General features: G+C 37.0%; 1 long non-coding RNA gene across 3 annotated transcripts in view; it reads right to left on the reverse strand.

The window, feature by feature from the left end:
- The window catches only part of LOC122235052, a 215,036-nt gene that overhangs the window by 199,213 nt on the left and 1,429 nt on the right, over window positions 1–14,394 (reverse strand). For all 3 annotated transcript variants that reach the window (XR_006213157.1, XR_006213156.1, XR_006213158.1), the window contains exon 2: window positions 12,363–12,547. This is a non-coding gene — a long non-coding RNA (uncharacterized LOC122235052). The remainder of the gene's footprint in view (window positions 1–12,362; window positions 12,548–14,394) is intronic.

Consider the following 14,394-nt stretch of genomic DNA (forward strand, 5'->3'; position numbering starts at 1 on the left):
CTATATAAGAAATCCATTTTAAATATAAAGATACAGATAAGTTAAAAGCGAAAGGAAGGGAAAGATTATACCATCCTAACACTAATAAAAAGTACATTAGTATCAGGAAAAATAGTCTTCAGATTAAGGAATAGTACCAGGAATAAAGAGCAGTATTTTTTTTTAATTTAAATCCAAGTTAGTTAACATATAGTATAACAATGATTTCAGGAATCAGTAGTCAGTAGCTTCTCATAGATTAAGATAAAAAGCCCGTAACAGCCAAGCCTAGTTTTCATTTCACTAGGTAATTCATAACTTTCCTCTGGCAGTGCTGCCAATCTCTAGGTGAGAGTCTGTCTCTGCCAGGTCCTACTTATTTATTCCCTTCTATTTCTTTTTTTTTTTTTAAGATTTTATTTTTAAGTAATCTCCACATCCAATATGAGGCTCAAACTCACAACCCCAAGAACAAAAGTTGCATGCTGTACCAACTGAGCTAGCCAGCCAGGCACCCCTGTTCCCTTCCATTTCTTTTCAATGATGAACCTCTGATGTATATCAAACCTAGGGACGTTTGTGTTTCTATTGTCCCTAATATACCATCTAATGTGCTGCGAAAGGAAATGACTAGTTGTCCATTAGACAGGAGGAACAATTTCTCAGCTCCCAAAAGGTTGCAATGTTTAGCACGAAATGCCAACTGTTTTAAAGCAAAAATCCTAAATGCTTTGGATAATTTTAACAGTCTTTCTGAGATATAATTCACATATGATACAATTCACCCATCTAAAGTATGTAATTCCAATGGTTTTTGATATATTACCTTTTTAATATTTTCAAATTGTGGTAAAAAAAAAAAAAAATATATATATATATATATATATATATATATATATAACAAACCTTGGCATTATTTTCTATTTTTATTAAAATTCCAGTTAGTTAACATACAGTGTAATATTAGTTTCAGGTGTAAAATTTAGTGGTTCATCACTTTCATATAATACCCAGTGTTAATCCCAAGTGCCCTCCTTAATGCCCGACACCCATTTAGCCCATCCCCCCACCCAACACCATACCAGCAAACCTCAGTTTGTTTTCTGTATTTAAGAGTTTCTTATGGTTTGTCTCCTTCTCTGTTTTTATCTTATTTTTGCTTCCGTTCCCCTATGTTCATCTGTTTTCTTTCTTAAATTCCACATATGAGTAAAATCATATGATAATTGTCTTTCTCTGAATGACTTATTTTGCTTAGCATAATACACTCTAATTCCATCCATGTTGTTGCAAATGGCAAGATTTCGTTCTTTTTGATCACCAAGTAATATTCCATTGTATGTACTGTGTGTGTGTGTGTGTGTGTGTGTGTGTGTGTGTGTGTGTGTGTATACACATGTACCACACTTCTTAGGGATAAAAAGCAGTATTATACAATCATTAAAGGGTCATTAAGAAGATATATCAATATGGTACATAATCTAAACATATATGAACCTAACAACACATATTCAAAATGGACAAAAGCTGATGGAACTGAAAGGAGAAACAGGCAAATCTATAATTACAGTTGGAGACTTCAACATTCTTATTTCAGAGCAAATAGAAAGAAATTCAGTAAGGTTATAGAAAACCTATAATACAATGCTATCAACACTTGACCTAATTAACATTGGTAGAATTTTCTACCCAACAGTAGGATACAAATTCTTTTCAAAAGCATATGAAACAAGGCATCATATGTAACTGATGAATCACTAAATTATACTCCTGAAAACAATATTACACTATATGTTAACAAAGTAGAATTTAAATAAAAACTTGAAAAATGAAGTATAATAAAAATGAAGCATATGAAACATTCACCAAAATAGACAATATTCTGAGTCATTAAAAAATCCTCCAGGGGGTGCTTGGTTGGCTCAGTCGGTAGACATTGTGACTCTTAATCTTGGAGTCACGAGTTTGAGCCCCATGTTGGGCATAGAGATTACTTAAAAAAAAATCCTTCAACCAATTTGAAAGAACCAAAATCATAATATATATATTCTCTGATCATAACAGAATTAAACTAAAAATCAGTAACAGAAATAGATCTGTAAAATTTGAAAATTTGAAAGTTAAACAACACACCTCCAAATGACCCATGAGTCAAAGAGGGATCTATAAGGGAAATTAGAAAGTATTTTTAGTTGAATGAAAAGAAAAACACAACATACTAAAATTTATGGATGCGGCAAAAGCAGTGCTTAGAGAAAAGTGCATAGTATTTATATAGCATTAAATTCATATATCAGAAAAGAAGAAAGGTGTAAATACCATGATCTAAGCTTCTATCTTAAGAAACTAGGGGGGAAATGGGGTGCCTGGCTGGCTCAGTTGGTAGAGCATGTGACTCCTGATATCGGGATTGTGAGTTTAAGCCCCATGTTGGATGTAGAGATTACTTAAAAATAAAATCTTGAAAAAAAAAAAGAAAGAAAGAAAAGAAGAGGAAGGACACCTGGGTGGCTGAGTCAGCTAAGCGTCTGACTCTTGATTTCGGCTCAGTTCATGATCTCACGTTCATCTCTCATGAGATGGAGCCCCGTGTCAGGCTCTGCACTGACAGCATGGAAGCTGCTAGGAATTCTCTCTCCCTCTCTCTCTGCCCCTCCCTGCTCATGCACACACACTCTCTCCATCAAAATAAATAAATAAACATTTTTTTAAAAAAAGAATAGCAAATTAACCCTATAACAAGTAGGAGGCAGAAAAAAAAAAAAAAAAAAAAAGAAGGAAAAGGAGAGGGAAGGAAAAAAAATGGGACCAAAAGCTAGTTCTTTGAAAAGATCATTAAAATTGATAAGTCTCTAGCCAGACTAATCAAGAAAAAAAAAAGAGAGAGAGAGAGAGAAGGCACAAATTATAAATCACATAAATGAAAGAAATGAAAGAATGAACATCATTACTCGTCCCACAGACATTAAAATACCGATAACAGAATATGACATACAACTCTGAGTTTATAAAGTCACCAACTTAGATCAAGTGGACTGATAGGGAGCAATGAGTCAATGAGTCAATGTAAATGTACAACCAAGACTAAACCACTATATGAGTTATAGCTTCAAACATATTGTTAGGGACATTGATAATATAAAATAATAGTATTATTAATAAAAACAAAATGTGAGGAAAAGGGAAGTGATAGAAGGTATAAAGATGGTAATTTCTTTATTTTTCATAGCAGAGAGTTTACCATAAAATTTGAAATTGAACTACATGTTTACAAAATATAAAATCTTCAATTCTTAGGCGGCCTGGGTGGCTCAGTTGGTTGAACATCTGACTTCTGTTCAAGTCATGATCTCACTGATGGGTTCCACTCCCATGTCAGGCTCTGTGCTGAGAGCACAGAGCCTGCTTTGGATTCTCTCTCTCCCTCTCTCTCTGCCCCTCACCACTAATGCTCTCTCTCTCTCTCTCAAAAATAAATAGAGGCTCCTGGATGGCTCAGTTGGTTAAGCATCTGACTCTTGGTTTTGGCTCAGGTCATGATCTTGCAGTTTTGTGGGTTCAATCCCTTCATCAGGCTCTGCACTGAAGGTACGGAACCTGCTTGGTATTCTCTCTCCTTCTCTCTGCCCTCCTTTACTCATGCTGTCTGTGTATCTCTCAAAAGAAATAAATAAACTTTAAAAATAAATAATTAAATAAATAAAGATTTTTTAAAAATTAATTCAAAATTGACCATAGACATAAATTTAAGTGCCAAAACTATAAAACTCTTAGAAGAAAATATAGGCGTGATTCTTTATGACCTTAGGTTAACCAAGCCCTCTTTGTTTAAAAAGCACAGACAACAAAGGAAAACTTACATAAATTGGGCTTCATCATAATTAAAACCTTTTGTACTTCAAAAGATAGCATCAAGAAAGTGAAAAGACAATCCATATAATGGGAGAAAAATATTTGCAAATCATATATCTGATAAGGGACTTGTATCTAGAATACATAAAGAACTTTCATAACCCAATAATATAAGGACAAATTACCAATTTAAAAAATAGGCAAAGGATCTACATAGATATTTCTCCAAAGAAGATATACAAATGGCCAATAAGATATCCAATAAGGGGTTAATATCCAAAATACATAAAGAATTTATACAACTCAATGCCAAGAAAACAAAACAAAACAACAACAACAACAAAACAAATAACCCAATTAAAAATGGGCAGGGGGGTTTGCCTGAGTGGTTCAGTCAGTTAGTTGACTCTTGGTTTCAGCTCAGGACATGATCCCAGGGTCATGGGATCAAGCCTCACATCAGGCTCTGTGCTGAGCATAGAGCCTGCTTAAGTTTTTCCTCTCTCTCTCTCTCTCTCTCTCTCTCTCTCTCTGTCTCTCCCCCACCCCTCCTTCACTCTGCCCCACTTATGAGCTCTCTCTCTCTCTTTAAAATTTTTTTTTTTAAAATGGGCAGAGGACCTGAGTAGACATTGTTCCAAAGAAGACATACAAATGGCCAACAGACACATGAAAAATGTTCAACATCACTAATCATCAGAGAAATGCAAATCAAAACCACAATGAGATATCACCTTACACCTGCCAGAATGGTTAGTATCAAAAATACAAGAAATAACAAGTGTTGGTGAGGATGTGAAGAAAAAGGCACCCTCGTGCACTATTAGTGGAAATGCAAAGTGCAGCCACACTGTGGAAAACAGTATGGACATTCCCCCCAAAATTAAAAATGTAATTACCATATGATCCAGTAATTCCATTGCTGTGTATCTATCCCCCTAAATGAAATCATTAATTCAAAAAGATATACACACTTCTATGTTTAATTGAAGCATATTTACAACAGTCAATATATGGAAGCAATCCAAGTGTCCATCCATAAATAAATGGATAAAGATGTGATATATATATGGATACATATATATACATATAATGGAATATATGTGAGATATATATATATATATATATATATATACACACACACACACACACACAATGGAATATTACTCAGCCATAAAAAAAGAATTGGGATCTTGCCATTTCTAACAACATGGATGGACCTAAAGGGTATAATGCTAAGTGAAATAAATCAGACAGACAAAGACCATATGATTTCACTTATACATGGAGTTGAGGAAACAAAAAAAAAATGAACAAAGAAAGGGACAAACAAAGAAAGAAACGACTCAAATACAGAGAACAAACTGGTGGTTGCCAGGAGGAGGTGGGTGGGCAGATGGGTGAAGTAGATAAAGGAAATTTGTAGCAGACTACGAGTCTGGAGTTCTCTCTTGTCCAGCAAGAGAGCAGATGCAGAATTGAGTGCAAGAGAGGCGAATGCCTGGGAGGAGACAAGAGCCCCAAACAGGGATTTTGTCTCCCTATTTATTGAGTTCACAAGATACTACCCACGTGGTGAACATGAGGGAAAAAAAATCTTACATACGTGAACATGGAGAAAGCAATCAGACAGTAATCATTAACTTGTATGTGTAAGAAGCAAAGGATCTGGGGGGCAAGCGGAGTTTGTGATACAGGTACATTGGCACCAGATGGAAAGTAATTTCCTACAGGTGATATAACTCGTGATTCCATTACAGTATCTCTCTAGCTAACCTTGGGTGTTTTCACCCCGTGGTGGCAGTTTTCCAACCTAAGTTTTTTTTTTTTAACCCATTTATGTAAGTAGAACCTATTTCCCCACAGAAATTAAGAGTACATTTCTTGTGAAGAGCACTGAGTAATGTATAGATTTGTTGAATCATTATACTGTACATCGGAAACGAATAACACTTTATGTTAATCATACTTCAATTTAAAAATACAAAAAAAAGATAAATGGCCAATAAGATCATGAAAAAATGCTTATTATTAGGCATCAGGCAAATGGAAATCAAAACCACTATGTCATATCATTTTTTTCCCACTAGTATGGCTAAAATGAATAAAGTCAGAAAATAACAAATGTTGCACAGGATGTGGAGTAATTAGAGCCATCATGCACTGTTAGTGGGAATCTGGTGCAGCCACTTTGCAAAACAGTCTGGAAATTCATCAAAAAGTTAAACATACTGTTACCTTATGATACAGCAATTCAACTCCTAAGTATATATACTCAAGGGAAATGCAAACGCATGCCTACACAAAAACTTGCACAGAAATGTTTACAGCAGCATTATTCATAACAAGCAAAAAGTGGAACTAACTCAAACGTCTATCAATTGATGAAGGGGTAAATCAAATTGGTATGTCCATACAAAGGACTATTACTCAGCAATAAAAAGAATAAAATACTACTACAGTTTATAACATGAATGAACCTTGAAAACATTATGCTAAGTGAAAGTTCAATCACAAAAGACTATGTATTGTATGATTCCATTTATTTGACACACCGAGAACAGGCAAGTCCATAGAGACAGAAAACAGATTACTGATTGCCTAGGGCTGGCGGGTTTGAGAAGCAATGGCTAAACAAATAGGCCAATGAACAGAATGCCTATAAAAGGTCAAACTATGTATGGGAACTTGGCATGTGACAGAAGTAGTAATAAAAATTAGTTGGGATGGGGGGGATAATTCAATAAATTAATTTGGTACAAGTGGTTACCTGTATGGAAAAAAATAAAATTAGATCCTTACTTCCTAGTATATACAAAAATAGATACCAACTAGATTAAAGGCCTAATATTAAAAACTTTTGTAATGTAAAAGTTATTACAAACAACACAAAAAGACAAGCCATCTCTATGTAGATACTCTAGAGAAAATAAAGTACATATACATTGCAGCATATTTTGTAAGACAAAAAATTGGAAACAACCAATATTCACCAGAAGAATACAAACACTAGTTTAACTACACAGCACCCAATGTAACAATGTGGATAAACCTCTAAAACATAATAATGTTGTGTTAAGAAGCAAATTTCAAAAAGGTACGTAAATATTACACCAATCACATAATGTTTAAAAACACAAAAAATACTACATCATTAATGAATACATACATATAAAGTAGAAGTATATAAACAGGCATGGAAAGAATATGCTTGAAGACAGTGATTATCACGACAAAAAAGGGAGAGAGGGAACAAGATGAAAGGGTAGGATTTTAACTTATCTGGAATTTTTGCTTATTAAAAAAAAAACTGAAGCAAATATGGTAAAATCTGCCCAACGAATACACAGAGGCCAGTTAATTACTTTCTGTATGTTTGCTATATTTCATAATGTAAAAAAAAATTAAATAATGCCTAAAATAAAAATTTAAAACACATACAAAAATCATATTTTTGTAAGATCATTTGTCTTCAGGCCTACTATATATTTGTATATTTACATATGCATATATATGCTCTACCTCTACCTATCAGATAGATCAATCTAGAAAAACAGATCTACAAAAATGTTTACCTAATATTAACATAACATTTTACCTATAGTATTGGCATTCTTTTCTTTATTATACTTTTCAACTTTTCTCTTTTTTTAAATTTTTTTTAATGTTTATTTATTTTTGAGAGACAGAGACAGAGAGCAAAGGAGGGGCAGACAGAGAGGGAGACTCAGAATCCAAAGCAGGCTCCAGGCTCCTAGCTATTAGCACAGAGCCTGATGCAGGGCTCGAACTCATGAACCACGAGATCATGACCTGAGCTGAAGTCGGATGCTTAACCGACTGAGCCACCCAGGCGCCCCTCAACTTTTCTTTATTATACTTCTCAACTTTTCTCATTCTAATAATGAATATGTATTCATATTTTTCTAACAGTCAAATAACTTTGCTTTATTTTTTTCTGTATTTTATTCAGATTTCCTTAGTTCTTACCGTTTACCTAATGTCCACGTCCTGTTCCAGGACCCCATCCAGGATACCACACTACATTTAGTTGTCATGCCACCTTAAGCTCCTCCTGCCTGTGACAGTTTTTCAGACTTCCTAATTTTTTTTAATTTATTTTATTTTTTTTTAATGTTTATTTATTTCTGAGACACAGAGACAGAGCATGAATGGGGGAAGGGCAGAGAGAGAGGGAGACACAGAATCAGAAGCAGGCTCCAGGCTCTGAGCTGTCAGCACAGAGCCCAACGCGGGACTCGAACTCACAAACCGTGAGATCATGACCTGAGTCGAAATCGGTAGCTCAACCAACTGAGCCACCCAGGTGCCCCATTTTTAAATTTATTTTTGAGAGAAAGAGCAGGAACGCAAGCGGGAGAGGGGCAGAGAGATTGGGGGACAGAGGATCTGAAGCGGGCTCCGTGCCGACAGCAGAGAGCCCGGTGCAGGGTTTGAACTCATGAGATCATGACCTGAGCCAAAGTCCAATGGATGCTTAACCAACTGAGCCACCCAGGCACCCCCAGACTCTCTTATTTTTGATGACCTTGACAGTTTTGAGGCATCCTGGTAAGATATTTTATAAAATGCCACTATACTTGGATTTATCTGATGTGTTTCTCATGATTACTCGGGGGTTATGGGTTTTGAGGAGAAAGACCAGAAATATAAGATACCATTTCCATGACATCACATAAAAGGTACATACTTGTAACATAACTTACCACTGTTGACATTGACCTTAATCACCTGGCTGAGCTGATGTTTGTCATGTTTCTCCACTTTACTTTTTTCCCCTTCTTTAGAAAGAAGTTACTATGTAAATAAAAGCAAAAGAAAGAAAGAGAAGAAAGAAAGAAAGAAAGAAAAGGAAAGGAGAAAAGAGAAAGAGAAAGAAAGAAAAAGGAAGAAAGAAAAGGAAGGAAGGAAGAAGTCACTATGTGTTGTCTACACTTAAGGACTGAGTTAGGCTTCCGCTTTGAGGGCAGAGAATCTACATAAATTATTTGGACTCTTCTGCATGGAAGATTTGTCTCTTCTCCATTTACTTATTTATTCATTCTTTCATTCATTTAATCATTGATCTCAGCATGGACTCAGGGATATCTGTTTTTCACCTTGGGTTATAATCCATTACTACTATATTTTATTGCTCAAATTTTTCCAGCTTTGGCCATTGGGAGCTGTTTCAATTGGCCCCTGTGTTTATTTGACACTCCCCTTCAGTGTGTAGTTTCTGTTTTGTTTTGTTATCAGTTTTTCAAACCAATGAAAAAGATTAATATATTAATAATGATGGAGATTCTATAGATTTGTTAATAATGCTTAGTACAGTGTCAAGCACAAAGACCTCAACCATAAGTAAAATTACTGATATAACTTAGCTGACTATTTTAACTCAACAATATTATTAAACAGTTTTATTTATTTTTTGAATTTTCCAAATTAGAAAACACTGCATATCTGTGACATTAACACAAGCTAACCTTTATGGAGCACTCACTATGTCAGGAATCATGCTAAGCACTTAATTAACATCAACTACTCCATTTAATTCTCACAACAACCCTGCAGCTCAACCCTGAGGAACAGAAGGCTTACTTAGTGACATCACTCTAGGAGTCAAGGATCCTATTTCTCAAAGTGTGGTTTTGAAAGAGAACTTTACCTCCATTTTTACCTTAGTCTGTACTTTCTAACTGATGAAGTTTTCCAACTTAACTTTTAACTCAAGCAAAAGAGCTGGCGGCTAAAGCATCCCATGATGGGAACCGAAACTACCCCCTCAAATAATAACAATTGCCCTGATGCCAGCAAGAGCCCCCACAATTGACCCCAAGACAAGGCTTGACCTGACCTGTATTGCCCACCTACATGCACCCACCAACCTTTGTCCCACATTTTCCTTATATAAACCTAGCACTATCTTCAGCACTTTGGAGTCAGTCTTTGGGATGTAAGTCTGCTGTCTTCCCAGTGTAGTCCTCACTGAAATAAATTCCTTTCTTGCCTCACTACCTCTTGTCTCTCTGCCTCTGGATGATGTCAGCAATAAGTGGCTGAACCCGGTCTGTTTGGGACCCCTGGGGCCAGGTGCTCTTGCACCCTTGGGCCCCGGCTACAGTCCCTGGATCAGCAGCATCAGTGTCATCTGAGAATTTGTTATAAATGTATATTCTTGGCGCTCACTCCAGATCCCTGAGTCAGAAACTTGGGCCGGGGTCTAGAAAGCTGTGTCTTAACGTGCCTTCCAGGTGACTCTGATGAACACCAACCCTCAAGAGAGTGATAAAGCCGGGCTTTAAATCTGGGTGTGAGACCTCAGAGCCCTCCAAAGCCCATGTGCTTCATCACTTTATGACACTCACTCCTTAATACACTAAGAAAGCCAGTGATAGGTAAGTTCTACTTGAAAACTGATCATAAAAGAGATGGCAGTCTGGGGCAGTTTCATCCTAATCCCTTGGTTCCAGTTCTTGACCAAGTCATTTTAAGTACTAAGTTTACCACTAGAGGGAGTCCTTATATCCCCTCAAATACTGAATCTTCAAAGAGTAAAAAAACAAAATTAGGGGCGCCTGGGTGGCTCAGTCGGTTAAGCGTCCGACTTCGGCTCAGGTCATGATCTAACGGTCCGTGAGTTCGAGCCCCGCGTCGGGCTCTGTGCTGACAGCTCAGAGCCTGGAGCCTGTTTCCAATTCTGTGTCTCCCTTGCTCTCTGCCCCTCCCCTGCTCATGCTCTGTCTCTCTCTGTCTCAAAAATAAAAATAAACATTAAAAAAAAAATTAAACAAATAATAAACAAAACTATTTGCTAGGGAGAGGTTTTGTATCTGTGTATCAACATTAAAACAATTTTCTTAAGCTATCTAACATGTAACAGCTACATCCAAAGTCATGTTGTATAGGCATAAACAACGGCAAAAAAATACAATATATCATGGTTGCTCACTTAATATTTTCCTTTCTAAAATGGGACAAGGGGGAGGGGAGGAGAAAGCTAAGATTAAGAAAATAATAACATATGATTTAAATAAAATAATCTAATTTAAACTACATCATCACCTCTAAAGTTTCAAAGAAATACGACTGGAAAAAAGCTCAAAAACTGCTCCAGTTATATGTACAGGTACCTCCTTCCACCTCATGCAGGGCACTTGGTTTAAAAAATGGTAAATCCAGGGGCACCTGTGTGCCTCAGTCCTTTAAGCATCTGACTTCAGCTCAGGTCATGATCTCACGGTCCATGAGTTCGAGCCCCACGTCAGGCTCTGTGCTGGCAGCTCAGAGTCTGGAGCCTGTTTCGGATTCTGTGTCTCCCCCTCTCCCTACCCCTCCCCCTGCTTGTGCTCTGTCTCTGTCTCTCAAAAATGAATAAACATAAAAACAAAAAAAAGAATGGTAAATCCAGCACCTGGTATATGACAAGTTCTCAGTAAATAATGCTGAATAAATGGTGAATGAAGTTAATGTAACTCTTTGCCTCCACTGGACCTTTCTTAAACCAACCTAAGTCAATTAGAATTCATTCAATGTTATGCAAAATAAAATTGTGCTGTTTTCACAATAAATAAATATCATGTAGTAACTTAAGAGAAGTCAGTGAAAAGTCAGTAGTAATTTAAGAAATCACTGAAAAAAGTCAAGTTATACAGCTGGTATCCTGGAAGAGTAATTCCCAGAGATTTTGGAATGCTACAACCATGATTGGCTACATACACTCTCCTTATTTCAAATATGAAATGGCATTCATTGACTACTTAAATTAATTTATTTAATGCTTACATTTGTTTAAGAACATTGCAAAAAAAAATCACAATGTACGTGGTGTGTGTGTGTGAGAGAGAGAGAGAGTCTAGAACAGTGGCAAGCACGCTGGAAAGAGAAGACAAGGGATTTAATTTCAATGTTCTGAAATGTCTGTTAACAAAAGAGTAAAACCAAAGAAGAGCCCAGAACTCAGGAGATGGGTTCCTAGAACATATTCATTCCATATGTTAGGTGGAGGCTGAAAGAGTACAATTCAGTATATTTTTGTTCAAAAATTGTACATGAGGCATTTGCTAAAAGATTTAAAAGTTACATGACGAATACGATAGTTGTCGCTGTAACATATAAATACTAAGATAAGGACTGTGATCCTTAATTTGTATCAACTTGACTGGGCCACAGGATGCCCAAACTTTTGACCAAACATTTTTCTGGGTGTGTTTGTGAGGATGTTTTGGAATGAGATTAACATTTGAATTGGTAGACTGAGTAAAGCAGATTGTCCTCCCTAATGTAGGTATGCCTCATCCAATCAATTTAAGACCTGACTAGAAAGAGGGGAGTCAGATGGGTGATGGGCATTGAGGACGACACTTGTTGTGATACGCACTGGGTGTTGTATGTAAGTGATGAATCACTGAATTCTACTCCTGAAACCAATATTGCACTATAATGTTAACTAACTAAAATTTAAATTAAAAAAAAAAAAAGATACCTGACTAGGACAAAAAATCTGAGGGAGAAGGAAAGCTTCCTACCTGACTGCTTAAACTGGAATGTTGCTTTTTTTCCCAACCTTCAGACTCAGCCAGAAATATCAGCTCTTCTTGAGTCTTGAGTCTGCCAGCTTTTGGACTAGAATTCATACCATCAGCTCTCCTGGGTCTCCAGCTTGCTGACAGCATGTCCTGGGACTCAGCTCCCATTTTCACATGAGCCAGTTCTTTAAAATAAACCATATGGATGGATGGATGGATGGATTGATGGATGGATGGATGGATGGATAATAAAAACATATATATACACTATATTTAGTACATATACACATATACTATTGGTTCTGTTTCTCTGAAGAACTCCAGTGTAAGGAACAAATTTTTTCACCATGGCTGAACTGCCTACGTGACCAGACCCCCTCCCTACCACTCCAACTACATCACCTATCATGATGCCCACCTCCTCTACTCCAGTCTCTTTGATTTTCTTCCATTTCCTCAAACACACCGTGCTCTTTCTGTCGTGGGGTTTTCACTCATTCATTTTTCATTGGTAAATTCCATTAATTACTAATTCCATTAGTTCCTACTATGAATCAAGGACTTTGGTGGTGCAGAGAATATAATGTGAACTGTGCCTACGTCCATGCAGATTATATTCTAATCATGGGAGACAGAAATAGCATATAAACAAATAGGTTAATTTCAGAGAGTGTTATGTGCTTCAAAGGAAACAAAACAGAGTGATATGGTAATGATTAGGTGTTCAGAGAAAACCTCATTCTGTAGGCACCTTTAAAGCAGAATTCTATGTGATAAGAAGGGGCCAGCCATGCGAAGACCTGAGGGAAGAGTGTTCCAGGCGGAAAAAAACAACAAACACAAAACTGATTCTAAAACGAGCTTGATACATGCTGGGAACAGAAAGAAAGATACTGTATCTAGAGCAGAGTGGGGGCAGTGGAAGTAGATGGGAAGGCAAGAATGAGATACAGCCTTCATAGCCAGAGTAAGGATTTAAATCTTGATTTTAAGCATACTGAGTCCGTCTTAGGCCATTTAAGCTGCTATAGCAGAAACAAAAACATAAACTATGCAGCTTATAAAAAACAGAAATTTACTTCTCACAGTTCTCTCCCTCATTGATGGCCATCTTCTCAGTGTAACAAGGCAGAAGGAGCTACGGAGCTCTCTGAAATCTCTTTTATTAAGAGCGCCAACAGGGTTGGGACATCTGGGTGGCTCAATGGGTTAAGTGCCACACTCTTGATTTTGGCTCAGCATGACCTCATGATTCATGAGTTCAAGCCCCACATTGGGCTCTGTGCTGACAGTGCAGAGCCTGCCTGGGATCCTCTCTCTCTCTCTCTCTCTCCAAGAAATAAATAAACTTAAAAAAAAAAAAAAAAAAGAGCACTAATAAAGCCTTCCCCTAAGGCCCCATCTCCTAAAACCATCACCCCAGAAATTAGGAATTCAACATATGAATTTGGGGGAGACATAAGCACTCAGATGATTCAGCAGAGGCTTTGAAAGGTTGGCATGATCTGATCTACATTTTTTTTATTTTGCATTGCAATGTGTAACTGTGGACGTGCAGAGACCAACAAGGAGGGTCTGCGGTAAAGGTGAATGATAATAGTAGCTTTGATTATGGTGATGCAGAAATGAAAAAGGAGTGATTCAGGGTACGTTTTGGCAGTGGGACAGATGGAAACTGTCAGTGTGCCTGTGGAAAAGAAAGGATGGCTCCAAAGTTTTTGACTTGAATAATCAGCTGGAGGGCAGTTAGGATAGATGGGAATGGGATTGGGGTTTGGGTTGGGAGGGAGGGAATCTGCCTATCCTGTCCTTCTCTTTGGACTACTTTTCCCTCCTTCTTCACCTAGTTAACCCCTTCTCAATCTCTGAATCTCAGTTCAAATGTCACTTTCTCAATGAACTACTTCCCCCATCCAGTTCAAACCAAACTTCTGTATTAAGTATATGTCATCGTGCACCATGTACTTTTCCTTAGTACCTGTGTTATAATGCAAAAGGGGTCACTAACATGTTGCCTCTGTTGCCCCTGCTG

Source organism: Panthera tigris, chromosome F2 (assembly GCF_018350195.1).
Source record: "Panthera tigris isolate Pti1 chromosome F2, P.tigris_Pti1_mat1.1, whole genome shotgun sequence".
In the NCBI taxonomy this organism is placed as follows: Eukaryota; Metazoa; Chordata; class Mammalia; order Carnivora; family Felidae; genus Panthera; species Panthera tigris.